Raw genomic sequence first — 14,882 nt, 5'->3', positions numbered from 1 at the left:
AAATGTATTCTGTGCATTTTGGCTTTATTTAATTTCCCATTATTTGCTTTATTTGACCATCAGTCCAGTTCAATAAAGCAGTGACTTACCATTACTCACATCCTATACATGAGAAAACTAAGTAACAGAGAGGATGAGTAAGTTACGAGTGTCCATCTTTGGAAGCAGCTGCCTCTGAAACTGTGCTCCTAATAACTACACAGTACATGCCTTGCCTAATAATTCATAGCTACTGGCATTGGTAGTGCCAGGATTAGGATTTAGATTCTATGATGTCAGGCATTGCATTCCATCCAGTAGGCTAGGCTGCAATCCTGTAAGTGTTAAATACACTTCTGCGGCTGCTTGCAGTTGTGAAAATTCAGTAACAGTAAAAAGGAAAATTCCTTGTAAGAACTGACTTCATCTAGCATCTGTCCACTGGGTACTCTAGTAATGTATTTATTTTTTCATTCAATATTTTATCTGTTTTATTCATTGCTTTATTGATCCTCACTGCCTAAAACTGTGCCTGGAATGCAGGAAGTACTTAATAAACAGTTGTTAAAATGAGCAACTTTATTATGCGTCTATAATGTGCTGCTATACATTGCTTGAGGGGCTAGGACAATGGTAAAGAAATACAGGTTCTTGCAATGTGGCATTTTTCCTAATGGTTGAGAGAGCACACAAATACCTAGATAACCTTTAAAACAAGGCTCTGAAGAAAATATAACAGGATAATGTGACAGAGTGTGATCGTTGTTGTGGGAGCATTTTGGGAGAGTTCTTTTTGAAGTAACTTTTGAGCTGAACCCTGAATAGGAAGAAGAACACAGCCATATAAAGATCCATGGGAAAGGAATTCCAGGTAGGGAGGACATCAAATGCAAATGCTCTAAGGCAGAAATAGTTGTGGTGCTTTTGAGGAAGAGAGAAAAGAATGGCTTGAGCTGAGAGAATGCGTGGGATGGTAATTAGAAGGGAGCGAGAAGGTGTAAGCAGAGCATGGAAGCCAGTGGTCCCTGGGGCACTTTGAAAATACTGATCTGATGCCTTTTGAAGATTCCACATGTAAGTCAGATCACACAGTATTTATCTTTGTCTAACTTATTTTACTTAACACCATGCCCTAAAGATCCAACCATGCTGTAAATGGCAGGATTTTCTTCTTTTTTGGGAGGAGATGTTGGTCAAAGGGTACAAACTTGCAATTGTAAGATGAATAAGTTCCTGGGATGTAATGTACAATGTGGTTGCTATAGTAAACAATACTGTATTATATACTTGAAATTTTCTAAGAGAATATATATCTTAATGTTCTCACCACCCATACAAAAAGGTAACCATGTGAGGCGATGTGTTAACTAACCTTACTGTGTGATCATCTCATGATACAGATGTATATCAAGTTATCATGTGGTCCACCTTAAATGCACACAATATTGCTATCATTGGGTGATAATATATTACATTACCGTATAGTGACGTATATCAATGTTAATTATAGCTCAATAAGGCTAAAAAAAAAAAAATACTGATGTCTACCTGACTCCTGCAACACTGATAAAATAGTTTTAGGGTCTTGAACACAAACTACTTCTAATTATTTGAAGTTAAAATTACAGATACCTAGGGTTGAAAATCATTGATGAGAGTGGTTGTAGGCTATATTAGGAAGTACTTAGAGTTTGATAGAGGTTAAAGGGAAAGAAGCAGAGCAAAGACTTATTCCTCAGATGTCTACCAATTCATTCTCAATGTGGTCAATAAGCTTAATGAGACAAAAAAAAGATGCATTCTCTGATTTATTGCAAATCACTTCTTAATTACTAAAGACTGTTAATTTCTATATTCATCAATGATATTGTCCTTGGAGCATTATTACTGTTATTTATAATTTAAAATTTTGGATTTATAATTAACCAAAGTTTATCTAAACTGAGCTGTGCAAAAGAGTATTTTTAAAGATGTTTTGTAATTTGGGAGCCATTCACACAAGAAAAACTTGTTGGAGAACTGTCTAATTCATGAATTTGGCAACTAAAGCTGGACAAGACAGGTAACTTAGGCTAATTACTGTCCATTTCTTGCTGAATATATGTATGTTTGACAGAATAATGTCCATCAGCTTCTCATTTTCTCCACTGGAGCATAGTCTTTTCCTCTTTATTTTAATGTTTTTCATTGTTGCTTGTAACTATGATATTATGTTTCTGTTGATTCAATTTTAAAAATCCTACTTCATTAGACTACAAGAAAGCACCTTCAAATATTTAGATTAAAGCATCCTGTGTAGTACCAGTCTGATTGTCAATTATAGTGAACTTTGTTATGAGGAAACAGAGCTCAACAGTAAAACCGCAGAAAATGTCAATCCCCCAGCCTCTCCTTAAGTGGGTGTGGTTTCCTTTGGGGCCATCATAATAGACTTGTCAGCCAATCCTCCCAATTGCTGATGCTGCTGATACAGCTCACCCATCACAATTTATTTCACAGTCCTGTTTCATCAGAGACAAAGAATTTTAATTTACTGCTAATTAGAATAGCCATGTTTCCCCAGACACAGGCAACATTTTGAGTGATGATGTAACCAAAAACCAGGTTTTTGTGATAAGTCAGTATGATTTAATGGACGAGAGAAGGCATTATTTTCTCTGTGAAACATATACTATCACTTCTGTATCAGACAGAAAGATTGAAAGCATTGAAGTTAATTTTATTAAATTATAAAGATCGAGAGACAGGAAATTATTTCAGATCGCTAAATCAATCTGAGAAGGTTTGTATACAAAAAAATTGTGGACTTCTGTTTCAGTGTCAGACAATTTGTAAACAAACAGGTATAGAATTGCTATCACTCCTTAGAAAGTGTATTTGCTTGTTTGGCTGGGAATTGAACCAGACATTACAAGTTGGTTACAAATATGGATTCATTTGGGTAAAAACAAAAGTCATGGGATGTGAATTGTGTAGTTCCCAAGCATAGGCATTTTAGTGTAGGCCACAAGGAGAGCAACTCAACAACCTTTCAAGTGTCTAAGTATAAAAGGCAAAAATTTTGTGGTTAAAAATGCTCTCAGCCATTGTATTTATATCACTCAAAATTCCTAAGGTTACAGGCTGCTGTTTTTAGATATCCTCAATTTTAGTGCTACCAATTTTATCTAATGCTTTGGTTTATTCGAGGAGGGGGAGTGGACTGGGAAGAGGAATATTATGTTCCAATTGTTATAATCAGGGAACAAAAACGAGCATGTCTTAAGATTACTTTATTAAATATGTGCTAGAGAAGTACTGCATTTAATGCTACAAAAAAATCTGTATCTGTTGGGGTTATAGGCTCAAGGCAAAAAAAAAAAAAAAAAAAATCACCACTGCATTTTGAGACGTGACAGTGAAATAGGCTGTTTACTCTCTGAAGACACAATCTATTCTACCATGAAGCACACAGGAGCCTTTAAATAATTAAACCTGTAACACTTAACAATTAGGACTCAAGCTTCTATTTCACAGTGTATCCATTGTCAAAAGCTTACTAAGCATTAACTGGTACAAAATTCTTTTATATGCATATATGACACAGCCCCTCCCTAAGAAAAACTAAACAAGTATACAGCACTAGTTAGAAAGTAAGTGTCATAAAGATATTTCAAAGTTTGGTAGAAGTTCAAAAAAGGAAGGATGTGTCAAGGGTTTTCTGTTTGCTTGTTTTTTTTGTTGTTGTTGTTTTTGTTTTTGCTTTTTAAATACTGAACTAAATAGCCAAGAGTATAGCTGATAATAAAGTCACATATTTTTGTAAATTACCGAATAAGCCTATTTTTTATAGATTAGAGATCATTGAGATTTGTTCCATTGCAGACATGGAGCAATTTTTAGTTAAGGCTGTTTTTTTTTTTTCTGATAGAGTAAATACAGCATTCAAAAATATCTAACTTGCTAAATAAGACGGAAAAATCTCTGACATTGAGATTTGCCAGTCTCAAATGTTTTCACCAAAATACCTATAATTAGAACCCAGAATAGAAGAAACTTCTGCTCCTGAAGCATCTGACTGTTTGGCCTGAAACCTGACTCTCAAGACAATTTCTTGAAGGCTCATATTTTTCAAACTGTATATAGATTTTTTATGATATTCTATAATGTATTTGTTCATCTTAATATATCTTCCATCAAGTGATAGTGTAAAATTGACACTCAGTAAAGATGGTGAAGATGTACCACGTTAGACCTGGCATACCTTTCAGCCTAGAAGAAAACAGTTCTTAGAAAGGTGTGCATCCCTTGTTGTAAAGCAACTTATTAAAGAGAGTGACTGATACAACTGTTTTTCCAAAAAAAAAACCAAAAAGTAATGCACTCGATAAAATTAAGATTACTTTTACAGCATTTATTGAAAGAAAAAAAAAGTATTCAGATTGCCTATTTAAAAGTCAATCCCAGACTAGAAACTGAAGGATTCTAAGTGGTAACTAAACCCACACTTGTTATATGACTTTGAACAAGCCAAGCCGGCTGTGGCCATGATTATGTATACAAACCGCCTACGTGGAGTGTCATGCCAAGGTCAATGTGTTTATGCCAGCCATTTTTGTTATACATGCAGAACTCCACACAATTGTTCTGGGCATGGCAGTTGGAGCAGATACCAGCACAACTATAATGAACACATTGCCAGAAACAGGCTGATTATCTAGGCAATGTAGAGTTGAGGCAATTATGACAATGAATCAAGTAAACAAACATCTTTGTCACAAAGAATGATAGTTTGGATGAATGATGCAATTGATCATATAATTGAAATAATTGTTGAAATATCCAATATAGATTGTTTTACAAACAGGACATTCCTCTCAACTAACATGTATTTTTCCATTAAAACAATTTATGATAGTGAAGCCTAGGGGATACTACATCAATTCACCAATAAATTTTAAGTTCTCAATAAATCAGTAGGCAAGAGCAACTGAAATTTTAAAAAGCAAGACAACCTTAAAATTATTGCAAAGGAGCAGTCACATATTGACAAATATGACTCATAGTAATGTAATATAATGTTCATATAAGATTTGAATTCTTAAAAGAAAGACATTTAAGCCTATTGGTATATTTACTCAGTAAGATAAATGCATTTATCTTATTTACTTAGCTTTCAACCTATACTTTAACACATTTTAGTTTTCCCTAAAACTATGATGCAACCCAAAAACTCCTGGGGAGCACCAGTCTAAAGAACCCGACACATAAATTCTAATCTTAGCCAACAATAATTCTGTATACATCCATTGGTCCTCTTTAAAGACGTGAGGTGTGAGGTTGTATCTTCATAGTGTCAAATAAATGGAAGGACTGGCCAATTTAGTAGAGAAAAAAAATTAGACAAATAAATATGCAATTGCTTTCTTCACTTTTCTGTCTGTTGTAACATCAAAATATCCTCCTGATAAAATATATTCAAAAACATGACATCCATGGAAATTGATACTATTAGTATTAGAATTTTAAAAGTTTTAATGAAATCAAATTCAAGTAAAATATGTTAATAAGTGAAAATTCTAGTAAAATATATAATGCCATGTAAAACTTATACAAATGTTATTTTAAAATTTTCCATCCTCACTGGAGTATTTAAAGGACTAATATCTAGATGTTTTGAATGACTTTCCAAAGCGAATATTTCTAGTGAATATCAGAGATCATTAGAACCCTGGTTCCAAATATTCTTTGTACATTGTGTAAAAACATTGACTAAAAGTGGTTTATATACATAATACATAATTATATATAAAATTAATAGAGTGACCATATAATTTGTCATCAAACTAGGACACTTTTGGCAATGTAGGATGCTATTAAAAATTAATCAGGATATGAAGTATAAATTGAGATTACCCAGGGCTAACAGAGACACTTGTTCCTCTTGGGAAGGGTCATAGCAGCTTCATGTACAGACAGTAAGGAAGGAAATTACCAGTTTCTTCATAATCACAGAGTTTGTGAGATTTCACAAACTGAAATATATTCTCTGCTTTATCTCATTAAGGGCACAGAGTATATCCCAGATACGCTCTGGGGATAGATGGTTCCATGTGATGCAAATTGAATGTAGGGGACACAGAGATAAAGTTTAACCTAAGAAAATTAGAGTTGAAAGTCTAAGAACAAGGAAAGACCAAGGGAAGCAAGTTGATTGACAACAGCTTTGTTAAATTTCTAAATCATTTGACGAAGTTCTTGGAACTAAGTTTTAACAGAATTTTTGAATAAAATTGAATTAAAACCATAGATTAATTTTGCAGATTCAGTTATGACTAAGTCTACTACTTTTCCATAGATTTGGATTCATACTTTAGGATAATTTATGTGTTTTTCATTTTCTAAATGATAAACTAGAACTTTTTCTTATTAGGTTTATTATGACTCATCAGAAAAACAAATTCTACAAAGTTATTTTACTCATTTATTTATATGACATTTTAACCTCAAAGTTGTAATTCCTGTATTTGTTAAAAGGGTAACAGGAGTAGAAATTTTCCTTATTTCTTCTCTCATTCAATAAGTATTCACCATAGTGCTTCTCAAACATTAGCAGAAATAAGAATTACCTGGAGGACTTATAAAAACACAAATTGTTATACCCTGTCCCCAGCATTTCAGATTCAGTTGGACTATGGTAGGACCCAAGAATTGGCATTGCTAACATGTTTCTAAAAGTTTCCCAGGTTAATCTGACACTGTTGGTCTGGGCACCACACTTTGAGAAACACCAATACATTGAACATACAGTATTTGCCAAGAGCTGTGTGCTAGGGATATAGTAGCAAACAACAAAACAGACAAAAATTCCTGCCCTCATGGATATGATGTTCCAGTGAAGGGAGATATACAATAAATATACAACTAAAATATATAGCATGTTAAGATAGTGCTAAGTGCTATGAAGGAAAACTGAACAGGAAATGGGGCATATGATGAAGTGGTGAGAGGAGTATGATGAAGAGGGTGATCACGGGAGGCCTTAGTAAGAAGGCAACATTTGACTAAAGACCTTAAAGAGCTGGAGAGTGAGTCAGAAACATATGAAGGAGCCTTAGTTCAAATGCCCTACGGCTGAAGCGCACTGGCCAAGTTTAAAGAACATGAGGAAGACCAGCATGGCTGGAGTTAAGTGAACTATCGTAGGGAGAGCAGAAGGAAACAAGGAGGAGAGGTAATGGGAAGATAAGAATAGGTAAAGCCTTATATACCACTGAGAGGTCATTGGCTTTTATTCTGAGTGACAGGAGAAGCCATGGGTAAAACTGCAGCAGGGAAATAGCATTATCTGATTTCCATTTTAAAGAGATCAATGGAGCTACTAGGTTGAAAATAGTCTGGGGTTCAAGAAATAGTTGTAGGCTGAATACATAAATTTGGGAGTTGCCAATCTATTGGTGGTATTCAAAATTGTGAAACTCAGGAGATTACTAAAGAACAGAGTGTATCTGGAGAAGAGAAATAGTCCAATAACTGGCCCTGGGGAAATTCAACTTTTGAGTTCAGAGAGATAAAATAAGAGCCCAGAAGAGAGGCAGAGAAGGCATAGCCATGAACTAGGATGGAAATCAGCAGAGACTGGATTCACTGGAAACCAAGTGAAGAAAGTGAATCACCAAGGAGTTCACTGCTAATAGATCAAGTAAGATGAACAATGAAAAGTAACCCTTCACATAAGCACATGGAGTTTAATAATGGTGTTGACAAGAGTTGCTTCAGTGGAGTGGTGGAGATTGAATGCTTGGCTGGAGTATTTTCATGTAAGAATGAGAGGAGAGCTATGAGAGAGAAAGAGAGAGAGAGCATAGGTGACTCATTTGAAGAGGTTTACTGTTAGAGAAAGAGATATGGGTGGTAACTGGAATAGAAAGTTAGATCAAAGGGAGAGTTTTTGCTTTTCTAGGATGGAATAAAGTATTAAAAATTTGTAGACTGATGGTTATGATCCAGTAGAGGTAGGAAAACTGATGATGTAGAGAAATAGGGGCTAAAACTGGAGTAACATGCTTGAGGAGGAGGGAAGGGCTGATCTTCTGCCCAGGTAGAAGGTTCAACTTCATATTGAAATGTGGACAGTTCATTCATAGTAATAGAAAGACAGAGTATGTGAGTACAGATGCAGATTAATGGGACATTTCAGTGGAAGAGGTAAGGTCACCAACTGAGAAAGAGCGTAACAAAGAGGTGTTGGAGATTTGAAGGGAGATGAGGATGTTTAAATATTCTCCAGTTGTAAGAGAGAAAGAGAGGAGAGAGAAGAAAAAGAATGAGAGACTGAAATTGGGTGGATTAAGAAATGTAGTGCTAGTAGTACAATCTGATATTTTGAAATTAGTATTTCATTTAAAATTTCTCGGGTGTTTTTCCAAGTATCTGTAGCACTACTAATCAGAGTCACATACACCTTCCCAAGATCTCAGTTGTTAGAAACTTCTACCAAAAAAAAAAAAAAAAAAAAAGAAATGAACATAAAGGTCATTTGTTTGACCTGTTAATCAATCTGCTTATACAGAAATGATCTAAGCAGAGTTTCAGGATAAATTCGGATAAAATATGCTAGTGAATTCTTGCTTTGTGAGATTTAATATACATATATGGTGGATAACTAATATATATAGATATAGATATCTTTGCTGTCTTTTAAAAACTTCAGCATGTAACTGTTTCTCAGTTGAGGTGAAAAGCTATTCATTAGGCAGAAATTTTATGGGCTGTGGCCAGTCAGACCTCCTGTCTATCAAGTCTCAACTGTTTTATCAGGAAAACACTAGTGTTCCATGAACTCTTCATACATGTGTGACCTAACTTTGATCAATATGCAATTTTTTTCGACAACAAAAATATATAGTACTAAGATAAAGTCTGTCAGGAGCAACGTTCCCCTGAGGGTGATAAGGGACAGGTACAACTTGCTGTAATAGATAAAAAGAGTAGTGTGACCCTAAACACGAAGCACAGAAACATGTGAAAACTTGCCTGTTCAGTGTGTAAGACAGGCTAGTCAGGGCGGTAAGAGATGTTATCAGTCAGCAATATAGCTCTGAAAAACATCTAAGGAAATACAATGATAATTCCAGATGCTTTTATGGACACTGAGGATTTCTTATGTCTTTGTAAAGAATACTGCCTTTGTCTGAGACAGTTCTCTAGTCTGAGGTGCAGATTTGCACGTGAGATTAGATGGCAGTCTTACTCATGCATGTGTTCCTTCTCTACATATCAGCTGAGACTTACTGTGCATAGCACAGGGGAAAGGACTCTTCAGGATGTAGGGAAAAAAAAAACCCTTAAAGATGTGGTTCTAGCCTTTGAGAGGCTTACAGTCCAGTCAAGAAATCATCTATACATGAAGTAACAATATTAAAACAAATGAAGATAGTAAACTGTATTTAAGGTTCAAGAGATGTACAGATAATAAATATTTTCAGGGCAAGGGGAATCATCACAGGGGAGGTTGGTCTTCAACCATGCTGCTTCCTGATGGCAGGACCAGTAACACTCTGACTTTTGTTCTAAACCTGGGCACCGTTAGAATGATGCTGGAAGCTTTTTAGAAATGCAGGGTCCTTAACTCCATCACATCCCTACTTTATGACTTTTGTGAACTTCAATGTCTTCCTTACACTTGGCTGCATAAGTTGTAAAAGGAGCTGCTTCTACCAAGAAGCTTTTGTTTTCTCATTTCAGCTTAATCACTCAGATATTAATTTTTGCCCAGAAAAAAATGTGAAAGACATTATCAGCATTGTCAATATAGATGGATTCGTTGACTTATTTTTACCCAAGGACAGTGGGTTCCTGACCAAAATAAGTAAAATCCACATGACATAAAATAGAATTATGCTTTCTTATCTTTTGTTAGAATTACATTTTCACATGTATTATGCTATATGAATCAATTACAATTATGGTACATGTTTCTATCAATTAGAAACTGGCAAAATCTCATTTATCTTTCAAAATTCTCCTCAAATGTCACCTTCTCAATGAAACCTCCTTTGAGTATCTCCTAAAAAGAATGATTTTTCCTTCCTCAGAAAGAGTAGTGTACCGATACATAGCACCACATTGCCATCATTAGCAAATACTGAGGTTAGATTTTAATTTATTGTTAGGCGCTGAATTGTATCCCCCCCAAAATTCATACGTTGCAGCCCTAAACCCCAGAACCTCGGAACATGACTACATTTAGACATATAGCCTTTGAAGAGGTAATTAAGTTAAAATGAGGCTGTTAGGGTGGGCCCTAATCCAGTCTGACTGGTGTCTTTATAAGAAGTAGAGATCTGAACACACAAGAGACATGCAGATAGACTTGCATGCACAGAGGAAAGACTAAAGACGATCTGAGGACACAGCAGAAAGGCAACTATAAGCAAGCCAGGCAGACAGACTTCAGAATGAAACCAGCCCTGTCAAATACCTTGATCTTGGACTTCTAGCCTCCAGAACTGTGAGAAAATTAATATCTCTGGTTTAAGCCATCCAGTCAGTGGTATTTTGTTATGGCAGCCTAGCAAACAACTACACTTGTCTAACTGTCTTACTGAGGATGCATGCCTTAAGGGCATAAACTGTGTTTTACCTCTGGTGCCCAGTATGGTGTCTGAGACCTAAAAAATGCCTAGTAAGTATTAGTTAAACTTATTTATTCTAGAGATAACAATTTTGGTTATGAAGAACAAAGAGTAAATATTGTATAGTTTCATTATATATGTTACAAATAAAAATAAGTTATCAGAAGCTAAAATATATGTTTAATTTAGAAGGAATTTAGAAAACAAGAAAATATATAAAGAAGAAATATTTAAAAACTAGTTATAATCCCACACTTGGGAATGACCCTTTTCAGTATCTTATTATAGTGGCATAAATTCATTTTCATTTGAAATATATATATATGTGTACCTGTATTTTTTTCTGTATATCATTCTTTTTGCATCATTTGTTTTGTATCATTCTTTTTTATTAAACAATATGAGTAAGCATTTCCTGTATTATTAGATAATCTTTAACAATATGCCTCTTAATAGCTGCGTACTATTCTATCATATTGATCTACTTAAATTTAGCCCCTATTTAGATGTTTTCTGATTTGGGAGATAATGCTACAGTGAGCCTCTTCGTATAAAAATCTCTATTCACATCTCTATTATGTCCTTATGATGAACACATTTAGCATTTGGCACACGTATACCCAGCAACTTTAATAACATACAAGGCTCATTCTAGGAGGGTTAGACTCATAGCATGTTATCCAAGATTTCTATAGTTTTCTACCACAGAACGTACTGAATCCCTATATGTCAAACCCTCGATAACTACTTTCCTATAGAGATGAGAAAACTGAGATTTCAAGATGTTAAAGAACAAAGGCCAATAGAAAAATATACTCGTTAAGTTTATACAACATGTATGTCAGAATTCATCATTTCATTATAAAGAATGTTACGTGCTGGTTCACCCATGTTTTTTGTCATAGTCCAGGGTAGGAAGAAAAACAAGGCTCCTCTGCACTGTGCACTCCTAGATTTTGAGGCGGGCCAAGGTCAAATGTGGACCAGGGTGGACCCTTTAAATACAAGACCCAAATAGAAACCGCTCTTGTCTGTATACAAGCGTGGTAATCTTTATAAGAGTTGAGAGGTGAGAGAAATTGCTGTGGCTAAATGTAATCTGAGAAGGTTTCATGGAAGAGTTGAACTGGGCATTGAAAAATAACTGAATAACTGTAGTTTACAAAGGGAGAGAAAAAGGCCTGACCGTCTGTGGTAGGCAAACTAATGGCTCCACACAGGTGGTCACTCCTTAATCCTCAGAATCTGTGAATATGTTATGTTACATTGCAAAGGGGAATTGATTTAACAGAAAATTAAATTTGCTAATCAGCTGATCTTAAACATAAAGAGGTTATTCTGGATTGTCTGGGCAAGTCCTTTGTAATTAGAAGGGTCCTAAGATGAGGGAAAAGGAGGCAGAGAATCAGAGTGATGTGCTGGGGAAGAGATTCAGTCAGCCATCACTGGCTTTGAAGATGGAAAGGACCAGTGGGCAAAAAAATGCAGGCAGTCTTTAGAAACTGAAAACAGATTTTCCTCAGAGCATCCAGAAGACAATCCTGCCAAATCTTTAATTTTAGCTCAGTGAGACCCATGTAAACTTCTAATCTCCAGAACTGTAAAATAATGAATTTTCACTGTGTCAAACCATTTATTTTGTGGTAATTTTTTAAAGCAGTAATGGGAAATAATACAGCATAAAACTGGAACTACAATAAAAACATAAAATCAGAATTCACGTGGGACATGAGATAGCATAAAGATTAGAGATTTATGCTGATGAGTAGTGGGAGACAAGTTTAGAAAGGTAGGTTGAGGCTGGATGGGAGGCAATTATGAATGTCTTTCAAAATAATGTGAATTTTATCCTGCAGATGACAGAATATTTGAGCAGGAGAGTGACATAATAAACGTGATGTGTTTCAGCAGAATTAATCTGGTGGCAGTATGTAAGGCAGATTGAATGGAAAAGAACAGTTACAGTTTTATAATAATCTTGAGTGTGAAGTGATATGCATGTGGACTATGGTGGCAGCTTCCATTGAAATGGAAGCTCAAGTGTGAGAAACATTTTAAAAGACAACACATGTTCATATTTTTTCTTCCACTGAAATCATTTCATAGATTTAACCCTAATTCTAAATTGTCAAGTTAAGTACTTATGATTTAGATAAATTATGAGAAATCAAATTGTTCCTCAGAGTTCTCAAAAGAGAACATAATACTCTCTTTTTAATCTGTATCATTCTACATTGAAATATTTTGGAAAGAGATTGATCCTTTCTCTTTTGTTGTACCCTGTAAATCCAGATGACTAAAACTTATCATACTCTAGTGAGAAGGAATGTGAAACAAATTGCCTACCATGAATGTCATTCCATCTATTTAAGCATATAATTGACTCCAGACAATGGGATATTTCTTTTGTCAGTAACTAATTTAAACTCTGCTTTCACATACAAACTATTTTTTCAAGGAAAATAAAAAGCAAAACATTTAATTCTGTTCTCAAAAGAGCCCATGATAAGATGAAATTGAACACTGATTTGTTTCTCTAGTATGTTTTTACCAGTAGATTTTGCCTAAAAGTCAGTTGAATGATAAAATAATTAGAAAAATTTCCCAATAGCCCCTTGAGTAAGGGTGGGTGTGTGTGGGTGTGTGTGTACATTAGCTCTACTTATTTACAGTAGCTATATGTAAACTGCTTGAGAACATTTGGGTGTCAACTTGTGAAAAGTAATTTATTTGTTGAAATACCCTTTCTCATTATTCTACCTACTATTCCATTCCTTTCTGTAATGGAAATTTTCTCCTTAGTGTTTGGACACAGAGTAGATGCTCAGTTAGATTTGGGTGGATAGATGGATTGATTGATAAATGAAATAGAATCACAGTGTCAAATAATGTTTACATTATTTAAGAACTTTGCTATATAATGACAAAAAAATGCTTTTTAAAAAGAAGTTCCCTCTCACTAGCCAAATACTCATTCTAGCTCACCTCTACCTGCACCAATTAATATTTTCCATACTAAACCTTTGTAAATATGATATATTCATCTGCTCAATAAAAGTGAGATTAACTATCTTCCATGTTCATTAGATTTATGTATTTTCTCTTTGTCCTGGTGTCCATTCATTTCCTTGGTCCATTTATATGTAAAGCTACATACATTTCTTAAATAATTTACACACACATTTTGTAAATAAGACTATTGTGGCAAATACTTTCTTCAGTTTGTCATTTACACTTTAGTATAATTGACTTTAACATGCATAAATTTTTACATTTTTATATACTTGAAATCTTATATTTTTATACACTCAGAAATTCACTCCAGATACATGTTACCTTACTCTCCCCATTATATGCTCTGGCTTCTTAGTCTTTCTGCATAGCTTTCAACAGGCCTGTTTCTAGTCCCTCTATGGCCTTTGCAGATGCCGTTACCTTTTCTGGCATCTTCTTCCTTCACATCTTCCTATCAACCCCTCCAAACCAGAAACCTCCTGCATGCCCTTCATATCTTTATAACTCAGTTTCCAAGGGGAAGGTCTAGCTCAGTGGTAGAGTGCCTATTTCTATTGTATTTTCTAAATAGTCAAAAGCAAAAGTCAAATTATTAAGTTTTATTTATTTACCTTTCAGGTAGCAACTTCATTTAATTCTCGTAAGATTTTTAATGAGTTCTCTTTGGATAATTTAAGTCTACAAACATACTGTCTGGAAGTAATGGCTACTTTGTGTGTCATTCCAATAGTTTTATTTCTTACTTTTGCTTCATGTGACTTAAGCCATTGGTTTGATGTTTTAGAACACCCTTTGGCAAAGTGGATTCTCCAGAAACAATTTCTATGATGTTAACATAAATTTTGAAGATAACAGGTAGCATGGTCAAATAAGTCTGTGTTACCTCGATTAAAGTTTGTCTCTTATTTGTATAGATGAGAACCTGAGACAGAGAGCAACTTGCCCAAAATCATACAACAGAACAGGGACCAGAAATTGAATCCTGATTCTTAAATAATTGAGTCTTATAAAATAAGCTACAAATAATCAATGAAAATGAAAGAAATTAAAATGATAAAAGAGAAAAGTTGTGAAAAGCAAAAAATATATATAAGTGGTTTATTTACAAGGGCCTTAAATCTCACTCCTTATACCTTATACTAGCTTCATTTATCAATCGAGAAGAAAAGCATATTAATCAGTTGGGCTCCTTGATATGTTAACTTCTTTATAACAATATTAAGGCAGATAAGCATATAAAAATTTATTAACAAAAGACAGACTATGTAGGAC

This window comes from Camelus ferus, chromosome 11, assembly GCF_009834535.1.
Source record: "Camelus ferus isolate YT-003-E chromosome 11, BCGSAC_Cfer_1.0, whole genome shotgun sequence".
In the NCBI taxonomy this organism is placed as follows: Eukaryota; Metazoa; Chordata; class Mammalia; order Artiodactyla; family Camelidae; genus Camelus; species Camelus ferus.
The sequence above is the reverse complement of the archived record's forward strand: the minus strand, read 5'-3'. Positions refer to the sequence as shown.